Source organism: Gymnoscopelus microlampas (assembly GCF_963454915.1).
Source record: "Gymnoscopelus microlampas genome assembly, chromosome: 1".
Lineage (NCBI taxonomy): Eukaryota > Metazoa > Chordata > Actinopteri > Myctophiformes > Myctophidae > Gymnoscopelus > Gymnoscopelus microlampas.
The window spans coordinates 52,291,389-52,306,566 of record NC_139962.1 but is presented as its reverse complement, the minus strand read 5'-3'; the positions used below and the strand labels follow the sequence as shown (position 1 = coordinate 52,306,566).

At 43.2% G+C, this 15,178-nt stretch overlaps 1 protein-coding gene across 1 annotated transcript in view; it reads right to left on the bottom strand.

Moving 5' to 3' along the window:
- Nucleotides 1-15,178, bottom strand: part of hcn4 (hyperpolarization activated cyclic nucleotide-gated potassium channel 4) — a gene marked incomplete at both ends in the record, with an annotated part of 164,557 nt that overhangs the window by 38,303 nt on the left and 111,076 nt on the right. The gene's annotated exons all lie outside the window — the stretch shown is intronic.

Genomic DNA, 15,178 nt, shown 5'->3' with positions numbered 1-15,178 from the left:
AACAACAATAAGGTCAGACCAAGGCCACAGCACTGCAGCACAACAGACAAAGACGCAGCCACAGGCAACTATAACTGTAGGCTGGCATAGAGGTCAGAGACGCCAGGAAATGGAGAGAAGGATTAATAACAGTTATTCTGAACCTTTTTTATTTCATTTCAAAAACAAAGACCCCCCCAGTTTGATATGCAGCAGGTCACGGAGCCCCAATTTGATGCCGTTTTGTTTTTAAATCTGTGAGACCCTCCAATTAACACAGCAATAGCCTCCTTTTTATGTAACTCTGAAGGTCATTTACACACCATGAGCGACGCAATTAACAATATGAAAAAAGCAACACCATTATTTCACATCAAACTTTTAGTTTGGTGAATGCCTCATTCATACAGGTGGATGATTTTATTTGCGCTGGAAAATCTACCTAGTTTCGAAATATTATTGCGTGGCTTCATCGAATACCAATATGAGCTTGAATATCTGCTGTTTTTGAATAGCCAACGCTAAAATCTAAAATGACACATCAATGGGGTTAGTGCTAATTCATTGCACAAAATAAACACTCCCGATCTGGTCAGATTGAATTAAATGCATGCCTTTCATTTTGAGAAATGTCTGATATGCTTGATATTTATGTATGTTGTTTGGATAAAATCACAAAATAGCAAAAAATTACGATCTACAAGTTCAGCTTTGTAGATAAGAAATACAGGGTATATAGGGCTTGTGTGGTAAAGAAAATGCCCTCCCCCTTCCTCCCCCTTTAAACAAATCGAACTGTGCATAATAATACATGAGTAGGAGCTGCTAGAATGCACTGTGGAGGTATAGTGTGCTCCTCTATCCTCAACACATCATCACGTATAGGCCTGTTCAGCCCACTTTCCTTTCAACTTCAACGTTTCAACGTTTTGCTGGGGAAAAAAAGAAGAAGAAGAAAAAAAACGATATCCACGGTAAACAAAATCCCAACAAAAAATCCATTCTGGTCTCTTTCAAGCTCTGCTGTCGATAAAAACAGACACCTTGTTTTTTTTCTGGCTATGCACCATTTGAACTGCACTCATTAGTGACTGACCAAAAGAGCTGAAAAACAGGAGGCAGTGAGGGTTATAACTGTGGGTTCAAATGATCTTAATCTATTTGCAGTGGTTCGTGGCGGAACCAGCAGCCGGAGTTGTTGAGGAGTGTGAGGAGGAAGTGTATAAGCCCGGCTGGCTAAATCGATGGGGAGGTCAGGAGGAAGCCTGCTGCGTCGCTCTGGATGGACACTTATGGAGGATTATTGATTGCGGGTTATTTTCTAAAGAAACCAAATGCAATTTTTTTTGCCTGCATGCTGTCAAAACCGAATCACGTTTTGGGGGTCAAGCTGTGGATGATGTAGCTGGATGACCTGACTGAAGTGGTGAGGATTTGTTGGATTATTTTTTGAGTAAGCTTCTTTCAATTTTTGTAATTTATTTGGGGATTGGCTTTCGGGAGCTTGTTTAAAGCTACATTCTGTAAGTTTTATGCCCGTTCGTTGTCTCTCTCCCGACAGAGAGAGAAATGTATGAAGAAGAACTACAGCAACGACGCCGCCGGCACATCTAATAATGTCCAATCCAAGTGCACCCATGTTGAATGGGCTTTCTATCTGTGGCACCATACAATGGCGGCCATTTTGTGGTGCCGCAGATAGAAAGCCCATACATTTTTTCCCATAGACATATCCAAAAATATTTATGCTGATTATTTTACATTTAGTTTGACCCGGTTCCACAGATAAATATTGTGAAAAAGCTGAACTACAAGCTCACAGCTTGTAGATCGACTATTTGCACAATGCTTGCCTCTTTCCCACGTAATATTTGGCCAATTTGGTATTAAAAAGGTCTTAAAAGACCTTTAATTGTCACATTGGAAATGGGCAGATACCCTAGTTTGTTCACTGTTGAGTGAGAAAACAATGTTGCACATTAAGGTAACTAACTGGGGACCCCCCCAAAATGACTTGGGTACCACTGCTTTATCATAGCCTTTCCCCCATTGCCCTGTGCCTTTTCATACACATGCACTACAGTATGCCAACACAATGTCAGCACAATGATGAAGGGAGGTAGGGACTCCTGGTGGGGATTTGTAGGTCCTTTTCTAGTTTTATAAGTTATTCTAACGTACCTTACTGCCTTGAAATAAATATTTCACATAATTATATTTGTTTAGTACAAAGTAGGTGGTATCCCATTAAAACACTATATTATCACATTTGACAACAGTGTGCAGGAGTTTTTCTGCTGCATTGATGATAGTGTCCGTGGTCTTCTTCTGCTATATGCACCTGTCGCTTTGTGCAAAAGTCTTGCTCGTTTTAATATCTTTACTAAATTACTTTTCTGCATTTTGAATTACCATTCCAATAATGTCATGGGCTATAGTTATTATACAGAGCCTTATTGCAATGGTAGGAAAAGGTTGCATCCTCCTTCTTAGTGCAGAATAAATCGATATGTTAACGGTATAGCTCTGTGAGCTTTCAAACAAAACTCTCTGAGACACAAAACTAATTTTGTACAAGAGTGGAAGTTTTGCCAGCTTGCATTGACTGATTGAAGGGCATGACGACTGTGGACCAACTCCAGTGTGTGGGTGTGTTTAGGAGATGAGGCGAGGATTTATACAAAAGTCTTCATCAGGAATCGTACAGGGCAGGATTCAAAATACATAATTTTTGGTGCCGCTGTTTTTTTTCTACATTTATATGTCCAAAACTGTTTCTTTTCAGGATTCAAATTCAAAAATAGTAAAGGTAGCAGATCTACAAGCTCAAAACACGACGCTGTAGTATGATCAAGAAGGGCATTAATTTACGAAAAAACACAAAAAGTTAAATATGGAGATACTATACAAGGTTCCTGCCCCACAGCAACGATATTTAGGCTCCTGGAATAAATAATAGGCTAAAATGCACTTGTCAATGTGCGTGTTTAATTCCTGCAGAGCTATTTCCGATAATTTCTGCATAATAAACATAATGTTGTGTGTTGCTGCTGTGTCCATCCATGCATAGGACTGTCACCCTCATGACATTTTACTGGACGATTAATTGTCACACAAATCACTGCGATTAACGATTTAATTGTGTTCCCCACATTCAACACATTGGGAACATATGAATACAAATTACACTCATGTTTCCTTTTAGAGGCTTTGTAAACAAAACTTGCACAGGCCAAGATATGACAAATAACTGAAATATACAAAGAAATGATCGACAATGAATAAATAATGTACTATGGCCAAACTAGGCCATATCCAATCATTTCATACTCAAAATGTGTTACAAAATAGCGGAAATAGCCGAGAGCAAGGGTCCCCCAGCTAAATGTGTTAATATACCGTAGCATCACGATCATTTTAACCACTTTATCCATATTTTATACTTGGGCTATTAAAAAATAGCAGCTATACAAGCTCATTGAAACTGTGTTTGGAACATCTATCCATCCATCCATCCATCCATCCATCCATCCATCCCCCTCTCTCTCTCCCTCTCCCTCTCTCTCTATATATATTTTTTTATTTCACACAAATCATCTCTTCTGGTGGTCCCTGGCACAAAACATTTTCAAATGGGGGTCCACGGCCAAATACACGTTTTCACATTGTGTGAACCACTGTTCACGTATGTACAGTATACACTACTCTCCCACCCCTCCTCCTCATTCCCTGGAAGCCGTGGTGTAATTCCAACGCTGCCTACAGGGAAACGGGTGCTGGTGGTGATGTACAAGTCAAGCCTGAGCATGCTTTCAATCACAGTCTGCAAAGAGGCCAAGAGAGAGAGAGAGAGCAGAGAGGAAGAAGAAGAAGAAGAAGAGCGAGCGAGCGAGCAGCAGGGCAAACCAGGCAACGGTACATGAAAGACAAAAATGTCAATACAAGAGCTGCTGATGGTGTATGTGTGGCCTTGTGTGTATGATGGTCTGTCTGTCTCTGTCTGTCTGTGTGTGAGTGTGTGTAGTGTGTGCGTGCGTGCGTGCGTACGTACGTACGTACGTACGTGTGTACTTTGTGTGTGTGTGAGTGTGTGTGTACAAGCCTGTGTGAGTATCTGTGCACGAGAGGTGCTGATGGTGTATGTGTGGCCTTTTGTGTGTGATGGTCTGTCTGTCTGTCTGTCTATGTGCATTTGTGTCTATGTGCATTTGTGTGTGCGTGCGTGCGTTTACACTTGACTGAGTGAGGCAGTTTAACCACTTACCCACCCTACAGTATATACAGTACTTCATCTACTGGGGTCCCCTGGGACCCAACTTTCTTACTCATCAGTGCCGTGGATACACTCCTCAGTGTTATCCACGGCACTGCTCCCCCCTTAACTCAAAGAACTTCTCAAACCACAACATTCCACTAAAAACCTTCGCTCGTCCGACTCCGACTTCCTCCTTGCCCCAATGACCAATCTCCGCACCACAGGCGACCGCTGGCTGGGCATTCTGCTCCACTGCCCCACGCCCGTGGAATGCCCTCCCCGACCATTTGAGAGCCCCACAAATCTACCGATGCTTTTAAAAATGGACTCAAAACATACCTCTTTAACAAAGGTCTTTTACTCTATGCCTTAATTCATTTATTCATTCATTCATCTACTTTTCACCCCAAGAAGGATCTTATGCTGTTGCCGAATGTTTTTTGTTTTTGTCTTGCCTTTGTTATTTTCTATACCATTGTTTTTAAACCCTGTAGCACTGTAGTGATTTGCAAGTGCGTTGCAAATAAAATGTATTATTATTACATGTATTAAGGCTCTCAAAAAGTGGATTCCAGGGACTCTCTGGGTTCCTTTGGGGGGGGTCTAAATTCACCCTTACAAGTCTGTAACTTGGTTCCATTTGCATACTGGCAGATATAAGGGGAGAGCTTGACATTTTAAAGTTTGAGAACCATTAAGGCCTTTGCAGACAGGGTACGATTTAACCAGCAGTTTTAACCGCATGCGAAAAGACACACAAATCGAACTGGGTTCGATTGAAAAAAAAAAACGCACCACCGCAGCCACTTCATGCCGCACGGCAAATTCGGAGCCGGTGTGCATGAGGTCATAGAGAACCATGTGTTCTTTTAAAAAATGATATTGTCCGTTTTTTCCGTGTGAAAAATCGCACCGGCACACCGGCTCCGAATTTGCTGTGCGGCCAGTGGCTGCGGCGATGTGTTTATTTTTTCAATCGAACCCAGTTCGATTTGTGCGTCTTTTCGCATGCGGTAAAAACTGATTGACTAATCGCACCCTGTCTGCAAAGGCCTTTACTCTACTACACCAAACCTCTTCGTCAAAAATAGCTAAACCACAATGTTTGCATATATTATGACATGCCCAGAATAGGGATGCTAGGGTTCATGAGGTTAAGGGGGAAAGGGCATGTTTGTGTGCTTGTGTGAAAGCAATGCGTAACAACCGGAGGCAAGATAAACAGAGAGAGAGAGAGAGAGAGAGAGAGAGAGAGAGAGAGAGAGAGAGAGATCAAAGCACGTAGACAGCCCAAAGGAAGGACCTGACATCCGACAGCAACGACCATTTGAACATTCAGCGCACCACGTATACCCTTAAGAGAAATTAGCGATTCAAAGCGCATCGGCCCTGGCTGCTTTGATCACTGCACTGCTGGTTCAGCCGCGGCTTGCTATCCTACAAGATGGATGACCTCATATGTCATCTTATGTGTTATCTGGAGTCTATACTACCCATAGTCACCGCTAATCCCCGGGAGAGATCATCTAGAGGCCATCTCTTTTCCCCACATATTGCCACGGTGAACAAATCTAGCAGTATAGTGTCTCTGAGCCTCTCCTCTGCCTGATGATGACCAAAAGCCTGATATCTCCCCCCAATTGCCCTTCAGGCTGGTGGATAAGATGTAAGGCTCGTACACGGGAGAGACCAGGGTTCGATTCCAGACTACAGCGTCAACATAAAGAGCTTGAGCCAGTCAGCTGCTAGTATGTTAGCTTGGTAAACCATCCCGGTTGCGTGAATTCACATTATTCACATGTGTCTTCTGCACGGCCATGCAGAAGACACATGATAATGTGAATTCACGCAACCAGGGTAGTTTACCAGGCTGCTAGTATGTCACGAAATCAGTACTCAACCCCAGTTCTTGAGTCAAAGTATAAATACTCCTGTTGAAATATTACTAAGTAAAAGTTGCGCAGTAAGTATTGGAATACCTGCTTTTGAAAAATACATAAGTATTCAAAAGTACAGATACTCAAAAGATTTACTCAAGTAAACATACTTTTTTACTCTCCGCCACCGCATGATAAAGGTCTGAAAAAAATATATGCATGAATCGTATTGGGTTCATTTAAAAAAAAAAAAACACAAAACTTTTTGTGTTTTTTCATAAATTAACGCTATACTTGATCATACTACAGCGTCACACAAAAGCATCAAAAGTAGTAGATCCACAAGCTCAAAAAGTGGCACGAACTTCATCACACATTTAAAATGTAATATTTTAAATAGCAGGATGATAATTACTGGTATATTAGCTGCACATCATATGCACATGTGTGCGTGCGTTCGTGTGTGCGTCAAATTCAATGGTCATACAATGGAACTAAAAACTAAATTCCTGCAATAAATGAAGAAAAGAAAATCTGAAATTGGTGTCAAGAGGTGTTACAATAATGAATGTTGGCTGACTCACACAATTACACTAAAATAAATCCATAGCAGCAGAATCTAATCAATTCCACAGAAACGTCTGATAATAATAACCAAACCATCTCATCACACCCACTTAATTCTCTCTCCCTATCTCCCTCCTTCCTTCTCTCATCCCTTCTTTATCCCTACTCCTCCATTACAACACCTCTCTCTCTGTCTCTCTCTCTCTCTCTCTCTCCATTGCCTCCTCTCACCTTTCTCCATCACCCTCCCCCCGGTGGGACTTTAGACCCGACCGGCTCCCAGAGGACCCAGGACCTTGTGATGAGGTGCCCGGAGCAGTGCCCGAGAGAGTCAGTGTCCCTGTCACTGCAGTGCCGACGCACACCTTCACCTACTGTAAAGCAGAGGTTGGTTCTCAGGGATCCTTAAGGGGGTTCCAGGGGGGTCCCCAGTTAAATAACTGATAGCTCTTAAGGTCATTACACGCCAGGAGCGACGCAAAAATATATATATATGAAAAAAGCTACGTGATTATTTCACATCAAATATTTTGGTGATGCCTCCATTCATACAGGTTGATGATTTTATTCACGCTGAAAATTAAATGCGAAATTAATGCGAATTAATCACACAGAATAATCGCTCCCTGTGTGTACAGATCTTCAGTACTGCAGGAACAACACTGTGGGAGGAGCCAAACCAAGGTGCAGATAGGAGGGCAAAGAGGGGCACCACCTACGCTACGCAGTGTTGATTTCGTCGACTAAAACTATGACGAAAAATGTATTTTATTTTTATGTTCTGTTGTGCTCTGAAAATAGCAGATCTACAAGCTCACAACTAGATCTGCTATTTTCAGCATGCAACCAAGTGTAAAATCAGGCATTACGACGCCATCAAGGCACCGCCAAAATACATTTTAGTCAACTTAGTCGACTAAAATCTTATATTTAACCGACTAAAACTACACAAAAACTAAACCATTTCAGATGACTAAACAATACGAAAACTAAATTAAATGTTATTCAAAAGCCCATGACTAAAACTAAATCCAAATTTACTGTCAAAATCAACACTGACGCTAGGCCGACACACTGACGCTAGGCAGACACAATGCGGCGCGAATGCAGAGCTAACTGAACCTGATGCTAAAGACAGGAGGGTGTGGATGGCAGCCATTCAGGAGTCCCGAGTCGGCTAGTCCGCACTCTCGCAGCGATAGGCTCTATACACAGCGGACATATTGGAAAGAAATTTGGCATCTTCCTTACTTCCTTCACAGGTGTTACCAATGACACTAATTAAGGCTCCGTTCCATTTAGTGTAGCACAGTGGTTCTCCAACTTTTTACACACTCGTAAGGGGCCATTTGGAACCCCCTCAAGGAGGGACCCACTAGCAGAGTGTTTCCAGTGAGCCGACACGGCATGTTGGCTCACTCAGGGTGCTGATATTGTGCATGACATGCACAATATCCTTTAATAAAAATAAACATATACCTCAGCAGAGCCCACATTCTCCCTCCTCCGTTACTTTCACTTCCTCCCTTGTGCTGAATGACCTACAGTACCTACCTACATGCAGACCACGCACACGCACGCACACGCACACGCACACACACACACACACACACACACACACACACACACACACACACACACACACACACACACACACACACACACACACACACACACACACACACACACACACACACACTTCCTGTTGGTCTCCAGCGTGCTGTCAGCATGTGACCCCAGTGTTCATAAACCATCGTTGCTGTCGGGGGCAGAAACCTCTTATCTCCATATTTTACCTTTTAATGTTTTTTCGTAAAATATAACGCCCTAATTGATCATACCACAGCGTCACACAAAAGCATCAAGTAGCAGATCCACAAGCTCGAAACGCGTCACGTTTCGAGCTTGCCGATCTGCTACTTTTGATGCTTTAAAATTTGAATCATGAACATGAACAGTTTTGGACATATGAGGTTTCCACCCGATAAGAGTCGATTATGTGTGAACACAATCGTGTTCATGCAAGCACATATTGTCCGTACGCATTTACTGTACATACAGATGCTCTCTCTTGCATATGAGCACCACACAAATATAAGCACGCACGCACGCACGCACGCACGCGCACACACACACACACACACACACACACACACACACACACACACACACACACACACACACACACACACACACACACACACACACACACACACACACACACACACACACACACACACAGTCCTAAGTAGAGTCGAAGGCCAGATTATCTGCATTATTGAATAACTACTGTGTCTGGGTACAGTATATAGCTCAGTTGGTAGAGCTCTTGCCTTTGAACCACAAGGTCATGAGTTCGATCCCGAGCACCGCCATCTAAACTCAGCGTATGGGTGGCACGACTGCGGTGCGGCAAGGCATGTGGTGGTGAGTACCGGCAGCTGATGGTAGGCGTGGCGCTCCACCTCAGCAATCCATCTCCCCCGGGGTCTAGCACATTGTAGTCTGCGGCTGACACCAACAATAATCCTCTCCGACATGAAGTAACTATTCTACAGTCGGTAGCAACAAAATGGCCGATCGCGGTTACAACATTTTTGTTCTGGTGGATAGAGGAGACCCCTAGACAACCCATTGTTTACATCAGTTTACACACCGCGGTACCCGTGGGTCTCCGTGGATCATCAATATACAGCAAGGTAAAAAAAACTCTGGCATGGGGATGAAAAACAATGTTTTAAATGCTGGCAGTCAATGTGTTAATATAGGGTCACCCTCACAATCATTTTAACCACTTTAACCATAATACTTTGGCTATTCAAAAATAGCAGATATGCCGCGCTATGACCTTGTAGAGCTGCTATTTTTGAAAAATCCCTGGCACAAAATATTTTTGAGATGGGCCAAATACATATCATTTTGGGGGTCCTTGAAATGAAAACGTTTGAGAACCACTGATGTCAGGATTATGTTTGCAGGTAAATGTTGCTGTGCCACAGGATTCAGAGCACTTTAGGACCCCACAGCTAGACATTTGTCAAGTGACCCCGTTCTGCTATCTCTCCCAGGATGCAGCTGTCCAGACGACTGCCTGAGGAGCCATTACATCATGACATTTACAGCCCACTGCTCCACTTTAAAAAGGTAGGTAGGGTAAAGTGATATTTGTTTGATGAAAACACAAAAAAGTTTTTGTTAAAAGGTTAAAGCTCTTTATTCTGATAGTAATCATAGCTATATGGAGTGGGTTTTTTCAGTAACAAGGGGTCTCCCCTGTCAATCTGGCTCTTTAACCCATTAAGACCCGAGGCCGATTCTACAAAATGTCTTCTAAAAAACGTATATTAGTGGTGCTCAAACTTTTTCATGTCAAGAACCCCCAAAAGTATATGTATCTGACCCCCATCTCAAAATATGTTGTTCCATGGACCCCCAGAAGCAAAGATTTAAGTTAAAAATGTTTGCTTTAAAAATGTATATATTCAAAGATTTGTAAAAAAAAAAAAAAGATACATTTTTGAAAAGCCAAAGTATAAAATAATGGTTAAAGTGGTTCAAATCTGGAATGGCACAGATGTTTTAATGGGTTAATAAACAGAAAATACATTTTCAGGTAGTGTGCGAATTTCAGCCAATTAGATTTATTCATGAGAATTGCTAAATTATTATTACAATTTCCTGCAGTATTTAAAATGATCTGTTGCCCTGTATTTAAGCATTACTGTTGCGTGCATTGATATCTCCCCCATTGTTGAGGATTCAAGAGGGAACAGTCTGTTATTACTATATGGAGCTGATAACCTCACACCCTAGCAGTTAATGAAAACCGCTATGCTAAACGTCACTCAGGACAGATACCAGTAACTCGGCACAGGAGTCAGAAACCTCAGCGCTGCATCTATTTATCTGTAAATTCACTCTGTCTGTCTGTCTGTCTGTGTGTGCGTGCGTGCGTGCGCATGTTTGTATCATGGCTGTCCCAGGCCAGTGTTGCCAGATTTTGCGACAGAAACAAGCAGACAAGGTCTACGAAAACAAGCCGTGTGACGCGTTGTGAGCTTGTAGATCTGCTATTTTCAAAAATGATCTTCAAAAAAAAAGTACAATCTGGAATGTTTTTTAAACCATTTTAACTACACCAATCCTGTATGGGGGTCCCTGGCATAAAATATTTTCAGATGGTGGTTCGCGGACAGATCCGTATTAATTTGGGGTCTCCTTGAAATGAAAACATTTGTTTAAACCACTGGTTTAAACAATATTAGCAAGGAAGCCCACATAAGCAACTACCCAAAATCCCGCAACCAGCAACTACCAATATTTACAAGCAACTTTGGATAAAAACAAGCCCAAAGTCTGCTTATAATAAGCAGCCATGGAAACACTGTCCCAGTCATAACTTGGGCACAATCTGACCAATCAAACTTGGCATGTGCTGGCCATGATGATGACCATGGGTTGTGGAGTGCTGAGTGGGAATTTGTGCATTCCCAAATCGATTGTTCCTGAGTAGGCCGGTGCCGTTTATAACCAGTGGTGGAAAGTAACTAAGTACTATTTACTACTAAGTATTGTAGCCTACTAAAGACTTAAAGGAGAGATCCACTCTTGAACGGTATTTGCTTTGACGTAGCTAATCACTCACCAACATACCAGGGGCAGTTGACTTTTTTCATAGAAGCCCCTGTTGTCCATTGTGGAGACCCCTCCCACCGGCAGAATGGGAGTATGTGTAACAAAACTCGCCTATTTTAGCAGCTCCAAACTTCGTTTTTCTTTCACGAATCCCCTCTATGCAGTGTCCTGGCACTCTCACATGCATGTTTGTCACACATGAGCTGCCGTTCGTACAGAACGGCTCTGATGCGTGAACTCTCGCGAGATTCTCGCGTCCCGCGAGATTTCGCGTGTAACGCTCCCCCTCCTCTGATAAGTGATATTCTCTCATATTAATATTACCAACCCATAGCTCACCAGCTTATGTTAAACCCTCTCCCTACGGTTAGCACAGCTCATCTTTACACACAACCAGAGATAATGAACCGACATTCTCTCAACATTTACATTTTTCTTCAGCTTGCTGGAAGGCTTGGAAAATTCTTCAGTCAGCTTTCTCATCTCTCTGATCACTTTGTCTTCAGTTCTCCATCCCTCCATATTCTGCAGTCTGTCTCTTCAGCTATTATATGTAAATGAGATTTTTTTTTGGCCTATCCAGATCGGAATTAGATTGGCTATATCGAAGCCTGTACAGCTAAAAACCTGAACCGACTGTGTAGGTGGTTTGAAATGTGATTCAAATCCGGTTTCTAAAGATGTGTCCCAGTCTGGACACTTGGGCACTGAAGCCTGGTTTATGCATCTGATACGCCGCTTGCCGAAAACAGCTGATCTGCAAGCTCGTAGATAGGCTATTTTCCATTTTAAGCATTACTCACTCCTATGTCATACAGTATATACCACAGCAACCAATGCAGATAAGGGCGACGATGTCTGAATTACATAAATCCGATCTGATCGCTTGGCAAATAACAGTGTGGACTGTCAGTCCTAAAGATCATGATTTGAGAAACCAATCAGACGTGCCTGTAGTAGTCTGAACAAAGCCTTGGTTATTGGCTTATAGTTCAAAACCATCTCATGTAGGCATCTGCGCCCAAATACATAACCAATCTGGCTGTCCTTGACTTGAACATCCTGTGTTGATGACGATCATTATCCATTCACGCATAAAGAGACAACGTTCTTCTGCCTTTCAGGAAGAAAAGAAAAAGTGTGCACGCATGTGCACGCACACGCCCACGCACACGCCCACGCCCACGCCCACACACACACACACACACACACACACACAGCTACAGGAAAAAAACGCAAAAAATGTGCCATTTGCACACTCAGAGTTACAGACACTTTTGGTTCCTACACATTTGGTTCCTATTAACTATCAATAATTTAGCTAAGGACCCCCAGCTGGCACCCCCTCAAGGACCCCTGGGGGTCCCCGGCGGACCCCACTTTGAGAACAACTGGTGTAAGGATGGACAGGTGTAGCCCCCCCCCCCATCTCTCGCTGTCTTTCTCCCTATGTTCTAATATGTCTTAACGTCACCGCAGTGACATCAGACATGCTGAGGCGTGACGCGATCCGCTTTCAATGACAAGGATTTAAACATTGCCTTTTCCCAGATCAGGTCTCCAAAACACTGTCATCGCGCAAATACATCCACTTATCCTCGGCTTTGTCGCCGCATTACAATTTGATTCTCCCGACATTAGTACAAGTGAACAAAATAGATAGATAATGCCCTCCGGTTACATTGTGATGAATACTATAGCGTGTGCATGCTAGCAGCACGGTCACCTCACTCAAAGGCATCTTCTTGTTTACTAATCACCAGTGAAAGCTACGGTGGGTCTCTGATGGGGGATCAGCTCCTCACAACAGAGATGGAAAGAGACAGACCATGGTGTGTGAGGGGGAGAGGGGGGGGGGGTGAGCCCACTCCTGATGATGTGGCTGATAACACCCCCCCTCTTGTGACAGGAAATTAGCTCGTTCCCGTACAACATCCCCTGCCCCCCCCCATCTCAATGCCACCAGGAAGACAGCTCTAGTCTGCTCTCTCCTGCTTGGCTGAATCAAGTCAAATAGTTAGTTAGCATAAAGGAGCTAATCATGCCTCCATCATGGTGCTCCATCATACTCATTCACTCCATCATACTCATTCACGCAGAGTCTGTGGGGGGGGGGGGGGGGGGGGGGGGTCATGCTTCTTTTGATAGAGCCCCTCTCTGGTCATTGTCTCCGCCAGGCCGTAAGGCATGGCGAGAGAGTATGTTTTACCCTCCGTCCGTGTGTCCGTCCGTGTGTCCGTCCGTCCGTGTGTCCGCGTTTCCGTGTGTTACCACCAAATCTCCGGCACCGTTGGCCCGGTCGCTGCGAAACTGTGCACACACACTCCCTGGATGCCAATTCAGAACCTCTGCCTCAAATTTTTCACATGGGCCTGTTATAGCGCCACCAGGAGGCCGATTTGTGCAAAACCCATTTTTTCACATTATTCCTACAGTTTTTAACCAAACGTCATGCAAATCGGTACACAGTATCTCTATAGTCATGTGATCAACCCTGATCTGTCCGATTTCCCATATTCCATCCTTATTGGTTAAGGTTGCCATCCAAAGTTTGCAGGATTGGTCCGTTTTGAACAAACTGCCTCAAACCATGAACGCAGCGTGCGATTTCCGTGAAAATTCACACGCACATTCCCACTAGGCCGAGGAAGAAATGCCACCCTTTTCACATTGGCCTGTTATAGCGCCACCAGCAGGTCTAATTTAGCAAAACACATTTTTGGAACAAAATGCTTCAAATCATGAATGCAGTGTCCCATTGCCGTGAACGACCTAAGAATAAATGGCACCCTTTTCACATTGGCCTATTATAGCGCCACCAGGAGGCCACAATAACGTATCTGACCTGGCGGAGACCTGTGCTCCGAGGAGCACTTTATCTAGTTCGTTTTGTGTCTGGTCAGACTGATTAAGAATACAATGAATTTACTTTTGGGAAATGTAGACCGTCTGATATAGGCTATTTAACATTAAATGTTAAATTTTATGTTTGATAATATCACGGTTTAGCTGATATGAAAATGCACATTAACCACAGTAACCCTGACGTCCCTGATTTGGGCAAGTTCGTCAAAATCTGTCTTTTCTTTGAGTGGAGAAAATAGCTGATCTACAAGCTCACACGGTGCAATGCAACGTGTGGTGAGCTTGTCACGAGATTGTCGCGTGTGATATTTAATGACGAGCAAAAACAGAAAATCGACTAGTATAGAGCCCTGAGGACTACGCTCAGCAGCACGTATGGGGTGTAAGTGGTTAACCCCCCCCCCCCTCCTTCTGTTTTTCTTTCTTTCTTTTTTTTTACAAATCGAACCCTGGTCTCTGTCTGACAACTGGTCACATGCATTTCAAAAACGTAGCTATAGGTTGGTATAATGGAAACCCTATAAATGGTAGTGTGAGTGCCATGTCCACAAAGCTTAACTCTGGCAGTTTTAGCATCATACTCTCACATCCAATGACCTGAAAACCCAAGTCTCTGTCTCATTGTTTGATTATGTACAGTACTTACTTATTGCATTAGGTCTGTTTTTTCCCAGAGCACAGCCACTTGAACCCTAGCATCCCTGCGTTTGGCGAAAATAAACAAACATTTGCGTTGCGTGAGCTTGTACTGTAAATCTGCTATTATTTTAAAATCTGCTAGGTTTGGTGTGGAGGGAAAAAAAATGAGGAAACAAGGTATCTAACTCGTGGGGCACACTGGGCAACTGGTATAGTGTTTATAATCTAAACATGCTGTATATGCCTTTACTCTATCTAAACTTAGATGATAGACTAAAGGCATATTCAGGTCTGGCAGGAATATATAAAAGGTATGTACTGTACCTCTACACAAGACAATAACTATAACAACCACCTTGTA